This window comes from Carlito syrichta, unplaced genomic scaffold (assembly GCF_000164805.1).
Source record: "Carlito syrichta isolate Samal-C Ts95f unplaced genomic scaffold, Tarsius_syrichta-2.0.1 Scaffold305691, whole genome shotgun sequence".
Lineage (NCBI taxonomy): Eukaryota > Metazoa > Chordata > Mammalia > Primates > Tarsiidae > Carlito > Carlito syrichta.
In genome coordinates, this window is record NW_007249787.1 from 27,610 (window position 1) to 33,212 (window position 5,603).

The following is a 5,603-nucleotide window of genomic DNA, read 5'->3' on the forward strand; positions in this document are numbered from 1 at the left end:
CCCACCGTCCCCCACCGCCCCGCCCCGCCCCACCTGACCTCAGGGAAGAATATCCAAATCCTCTTAAAGCGCATGCCTCGGGAAGACAGCTTCCTCGCATTTGTTTCCACGCCGCGGAGCAGCAACACTCGCTGGCGTGGATCCCAAGCGGGGCCAACCGCAGGACGCTGGAGGTGCTGCAGCCAGGAAGGACGCGAGGCCGCGTCCCCACCCCGGCGCATTCGACTTCAATTATGTGGGAACGCGCCTGGGCCGGGGGCTGCTGCCAGAATCCTCCTGGCCCGCCTGGAGGAGGCCCCGTGCTGCGGCCCAGAATCTTGCCTAAAAGTCCATCCAGGAGCTCTCGGTGGCTGCCAATCCTGCACTTTCCTCTTGGCCACCTTCCTGGGTCCTTCGGCCCGCTCCTGTCCCTTTCCTCTTCTGGGTGTTGGGTCCTCCTCTCCCCGCGGCCCCTGGGACACCCACCGTTGCCAGTGAGAACGTCTCACTGCTTTCAGAAACAGAACCATCCGAAGAAAATAACCTGTGCCAACCCTCCTCTCTTTTCTGTTAGCTCTTTTATGGCTGCCTTTCTGGTGGACTCTTGAAAACAGTTTCCTTTTCACCTTCTGAGATGACATTCTTGTTGGAAGGGAGGTAACTGATGCCCAGGAACCCCGATTGGATTACTGCTCCCTTGCATGAGCCCCAGTGACTAGAAAACTTCTAGAACATCTCTAGGAGAGACCTCTTTTCCAGCACTGCTCATCCCAACTGGGCAATCTCCAGCCCCGAATCTCTGTTGCGTTTGGTAGTGTCCAGAGCCGATGGGGAGAATTAGAAGTGGGAGCGAGCCCGGTCCTGCTGTTGAGATGTGCTTGATTCCAAGACTAGCTCAAACTGGCTGAATTTCTTTTTTTTTTTTTTTGAGTTGGAGTCTCACTCTGTCACCCAGACTGGAGTGCAGTGGCCACTCCCGGCCACCGCAGCCTTGACCTGCTGGGCTCCAGCGATCCTTCCACCTCAGCCTTCCAACTAGCTGGAACTACAGGCGCGTGCTACCATGCCCGGTTAGTTTTTGATTTGTTGTAGAGATGAGGTCTCATCAAGTTGCCCAGGCGGGTCTCGAACCCGCAGCCTCAGGCAATCCACTCACCTCGGCCTCCCAAAGTGCTGGGATTACAGGCCAAGCCACGGAGCCCGGCCTCAAACTGGCTGAATTTCTACCTACCCAACCACAGTCTGGTGCTTTCCTTGTATGTTTCGTCCAGTCCTCACCGCAAGCCTGCCAGGTGGTACAATTAACCCATTTTACACATCAGGAAACCCAGGCTCAGTGGAGACAGGCCAGGATTTGGTCAGCATTGACTGAGGTCACACATAATAAAGGCAATTCTCAATCATTTTTGTTGTTTCTGTTGAGACAGGTGTCTCGCTCTGTTGCCCAGGCTGGAGTACAGTGGTGCAATGATTCACTGTAGCCTGGAACTCTTGGGCTCAAGCAGTTATTCCTGCCTCAGGCTCCCAAGTAGCTAAGGTGACAGGTGTGCATAACCACACCTGGCAAATTTTTTAAAATCTTTGTAAAGATAGGGTCTCTCTATGTTGTCCAGGCTGGTCTCAAATTCCTGGCTTCAAGGAGTCCCCCTTCCTCAGCCTCCGAAAGCACTGGGATGACAGGCCATGCCCGGCCAGTTCTCAATCTTGACATCATTTGACCCCAAAACCTGGGGTCATCACCACTCTGCTCTGCTGCATCCCCTGACTCCCAGATCCTACTTTTTTGCTTTGGAAGTGCTGAGTAAGGCGATGGCCGTGTGAGTGCGGGGTGCTTCATGCCCACCCTCGGCAGCCCTCTGCTTTGCTCGTGGCGCTTCCTGACTTCTGCCTCGCTCCTCTAGCATTTCAGCGGGGCCTGAGCTGATGCTGATGAAAAGCAAGGAGAAGAAGCCGCCACGGGGCTTTCCCCCACCGTGCCCGTGGCTGGCTTTGGGAGCGCATTTCGTTCAAAGGCCCGTGCTGGCCCCTTCGCTGGGGGAGCTTGGGGCCCCAGGCCACGGAGCCGTTTACGCTGACACCTCGCTTCTTTTATCCAGAGCCCCACGGACACAGAGGCGCTTCCTCAGCTGGAAAAGTGGCTTCTGGAACAAAACGATCCAGACTCCGAGGAGTTCTCACTCTGCGAGTGTAGACCTAGTTACTGGCCCCAGAGGCACAGTCCAGAGGACATAAATGGGCTCACGGAAACCCGTGACTCTGGAGGGCGCAACTTAGTTTGCAGCTTCAACTTATTATAGAAGAAACAGAGGCGAGAGAGCCTAGAAGGAAATTCTTCTAGACTACAGGGGGATGTTAGAAAGCAGTATGAACCGAGCTTGGTGGCTCAGCCTGTAATCCTGCGCTTTGGGAGGCCGAGGTGAGTGGATTGCCTGAGCCCATGGGTTCGAGACCCGCCTGGGCAACTTGGTGAGACCTCATCTCTACAATAAATCCAAAATTAGCCGGGCGTGGTAGCGCACGCCTGTAGTTCCGGCTACTTAGAAGGCTGAGGCGGAAAGATTGCCAGAGCCTAGCGGGTCGAGGCTGGTCTGGGCGACAGAGTGAGACTTCAACTCAAAAAAAAAGTACTATGAATTCGGCAGACGTAACAGATGTAAGTTGGTGCTGTGTTGTGACTGTACCAAGAGCTTTTCCTTTTTGAATATCATAACAAGTCAAATTTAATTTCTGATCTAATAGTTACTTTGTGTTATATAACTGCATTTCCATTATCTTAGTTACAAGTATATATTCTAAGTGCTATAAGTCAATAGCAAATACAAAAGTATGCTGACTGTATTTTTTTTATTTCTTTCCTTTTTTTTTGAGCTGGAGCCTCACTCTGTCACCCAGGCTGGAGTACAGAACCACACTGGCTATTTACTTTTTAGACACAGGATCTTGCTTGCTGTCTAGGCTGGAATATAGTATATGATCACAGCTCACTGCAACCTTGAAATCCTGGGCTCAAGGGATCCTCCCAACTTCAGTCTCCTGGGTAGCTGGGACTACAGCAGCACACAACCATGCCCAGCTAATTTTTAATTATTTTTTAGAGATGGAGTCTAGTTATGCTGCCCAGTTTGGTCTAAAACTCCTGGTCTTGCCGGGCACGGTGGCTCATGCCTGTAATAATCCCAGCACTTTAGGAGGCAGAGGCAAGAGGATGGTCTGAGTCCAGGGGTTCTAGACCAGCCTGGGCAATTTGGTGAGATCTCGTCTCTACATTAAATCAAAAAATTAGCTGGGGATGGTAGCACATGCCTGTAGTTCCTGCTACTTGGAAGGCTGAGGTGAAAGGATCGCCTGAGTCCAGCAGGTCGAGGTTGTGGTGGCCATGAGCATGCCACTGCATTCCAGTCTGGGAGACAGTGAGACTCTTACTTAAAAATTAAAATAAAATAATAAAATAAAACTTCTGGCCTCAAGCAATCCTCTCACCTCAGCCTCCCAAAGCCCTGGGATTACAGGTATAAACCACTGTGCCCAGACTGTTTTTTATTTTTTATTGAGATATAATTAACATATGACAGAATATAGACCTCAAGTGTTGAGTTTGATGAATTTTGACAGTTGTATACACCCCTGTAATTCCTACCCAAATCAATATGTAGAACATTGCCATCTCCCCCCAAAAATACATTGTTATATTTTACAACAGAAAAATATAAAGAAGAAAATTAAAAGCATGCTAATCTCAAAAGAGGAGGTTAAGAGCTCAGAGTATGTTTCTATTTTCTTTTTTTGTTGTTGAGATGGAGTCTCACTCTGTTGCCCAGGCTCATGGAGTCCAGTGGCACGCTCACGGTCACCCCAGTGTCGACCTGCTGGGCTCTGGCGATCCTTGCGCCTCAGCCTTCCAAGTAGCCGAACTACAGGCACGTGCTAACACGGGCGACTCATTTTTTATTTATTGTAGAGATAAGGGCTCAACAAATTGCCCGGGCTGGTCTCGAACCTGCGGACTCAGGCAATCCACTCGCCTCGACGTCCCAAAGTGCTGGGATTACAGGCTGAGCCACCGAGCCCGGTCGCTGTTTCTATTTTCTATGCATATTCTTTTTGCATGGTTTCTTTGTTCTTCAATAAGACCATGAGGTTCTAGGGGCTGTGGCTCACGCCAGTAATCCCAGGACTCTGGGAGGCCAAGGCGGGAGGCTCACTTGAGTCCAGGAGTTCTGGACAATAGCAAGAAACTATCTCATTTAAAAAAAAAAAAAGCCTGGGCTCAGTGGCTCAGCCTGTAATCCCAGCACTTTGCAAGGCTGAGGTGAGTGGATTGCCTGAGCCTGTGGGTTCGAGACCCGCCTGGGCAACTTGGCGAGACCTCGTCTCTACAATCAATCAAAAATTAGCCAGGCGTGGTAGCACACGCCTGTGGTTCCAGCTACTTGGAAGGTTGGGGTAGAAGGATTGCCTGAGCCCAGCAGGTCAAGGCTATGGTGGCCGGAGGCATGCCAGTGCACTCCAGTCTGGGCGACAGAGTGAGACTCCACCTAAAAATAAATTAAAAAAAAAAACACGACAACAACAAAAAAGAATTCCATGAGTGTCTCCTAAGTGCTAGACACTGTCTAGGTCTGGGGATATAACAATGAAAACCAGTAGTTCAGGCACTGCCATCCTGGAAACAAGCAAAAGTATATAAATCTCAGATCATAGTAAATTCTAGAAAGAAAAATAAAGTATAAAGAGATCAAGTGTGGTGACTCATGCCTGTAATTCCAGCACCTTGGGAGGCTTAGGCAGGAGGATCCCTTGAGGCCAGGAATTTGATACCAGCCTGGGCAACATACAAGATTCCATCTCCACAAAAAATAAAAATAAAAATTATAGGCTACCTGGGTTCAAACCCCAGCTTCTCCCTTTTGTAGCTGTGTGAACTCAGTCCAACTCCATGGTCTCTCTGTGCCCCAGTTTCCCCCTCTGTAAAATGTGTGTAATAATAACCACCTGACAGGGCTCAAATGAGTTAATGCCTGTGAAGTGCTTAGCATGGGTTTCAATAAATGTCAGGCACACAAAAGGAGGGGAAGGTCTGCAGTCAATATTAAGTAATAATAAGGAGATAATACCACCTCCTTCAGTATTCAGCCTGGGCCTGCTAAGTGCTAGGTGTTCTGGGAGTCACCAATGAGCAGTATGGTGTCACTGCCTTCAAGGAGCTTGCTGTCGACTTAGAGAGACCTGGATGTGTGCCACTGAGGCCAGACAGGCAGTGTAGTGCAGAGGTTATCTGCATGGGCCAGGAGTTGTCCTATTTGGGTTCAAATCCCTGCTCTGCTACTCCCTGGCTGTGTGACCTAGGGAAAGTGACTTGACATCTCTGAGCAGTGATTCATCTCCTTTATTTTTATTATTATTATTTAGTCAGTCTCACTCTGTCGCCCAGGCTGGAGTGCAGTGGCATGCTCACGGCCACTGCAGCCTTGACCTGCTGAGCTCAGGCAAACCTTCCACCTCAGTCTTTCAAGTAGCTGGAACCATAGGCACGCACCATCATGCCCAGCAAAATTTTTTTTTTTTTTGAGTTGGAGTCTCACTCGGTCGCACAGACTGGAGTGCAGTGGCCGCTTCCGGCCCCT